Consider the following 1,368-nt stretch of genomic DNA (forward strand, 5'->3'; position numbering starts at 1 on the left):
AGGAATCTCCTTAAATACCAACAAATTATTGGAATAAATAATTTAGTCATGATTACATAATCAATGTTATTGTTATAAGCATCTAGTGTAAATAGAGCATTGTTTCTGTTCTTAGATTTAGGAGCATTTTTATTTTGCATTTCATTCCTGGTAATAGAGTTCAAGCATAGCTGTGCATTCTTCAAAGTCACTATCAAAGAAGTAGAGAAACTTTACAGGTCTGTTGTTCAAGTGTTAGTAAGAATTAGGTGCAAAATACTGACCAAAACTCACCTTTTTTCAACATTGACAGTCCATGAAATACATGGATTAATTAACCGAGTTGCTGTTTATCATTAATGGATGATGAAAAAAACAAAAAAAATAGCTCAGCTTGGTTTAAGTTCATGGAACAGCATCAAAGTGTTAAAAGGGTGTCAGCCATTCACAGTCTGCCTGTGTTAGCGTCTCCTGGAATGGGAAACGACTTGGAAACACAGCACCACAGAAGCTTTGGTCAAGACAGCTCCATCTTCTGAATTAAAATCTGGGTCTTGTAGCATCGGATGCAACTCAGACTGAGCCTTTGGAAGGATGTTAAGGGTTTTCAACTGAACAGTTCTTATCTTATGAGGCTCTTATCTCCTGTAAATTAAACTTACTTTTCCCTGGTAGATTATAATTTCATTTACATCATTGTTAATCTCTAGCAGCATGGAAGGATTTAATTCTCATTTACATTAGGTTAAATTGGTAACATTCTATCAAGATATTTTCCCCAGTGAAAAATTATTTTGCAATTAACATGAAATTTTACTAAAAGAATTTAAAACTGTTCATCCTTTTAATTAGTACAAAATTTCAAATAAAAACTAAATATTTTTTCTGTTACTGGTGGACAAAAAGCACTTCACTTTCATGTTTCAGGTACCAAACCAGTATAACTGGTGGAACAAGGGGCTTTTAAAATCAAAACAGTTTCTTTCCCCTGCCCAATCCCTTCTCAAAGAATGAAAATAAAGGTTTTTTTCCAGAATAAAATATAAGAATTAATTTGTTCAGACATACTTACCCTCTCTTTAACCAGCTCTGATTTGGGATGCTGTTGGGTACTGTCAGAATTCACCTACAAGGGCAGGGCAGGGAATATCTCAGGCACATCAACTCTTCGTAAGATTTAGTCCATAAATCCAGATCCTTTTTGATGATGTTTTTTGATGGCCAGTGAACTGATCTCAGGGATGCTCTGCCTTTTCTGCCATGGTAAGACCTAGTTCCCCTCAAATCTCGGATTGGAGAAGACAGCATTACTGCCTTTTTTCCAGATTTGACTCCACAAAAAAATTACAAAAATTATGACAATTTTGAAAACACTACCTCTGATAGTAA

Source organism: Corvus brachyrhynchos, unplaced genomic scaffold (assembly GCF_000691975.1).
Source record: "Corvus brachyrhynchos isolate BGI_N302 unplaced genomic scaffold, ASM69197v1 scaffold302, whole genome shotgun sequence".
Taxonomy (NCBI): Eukaryota; Metazoa; Chordata; class Aves; order Passeriformes; family Corvidae; genus Corvus; species Corvus brachyrhynchos.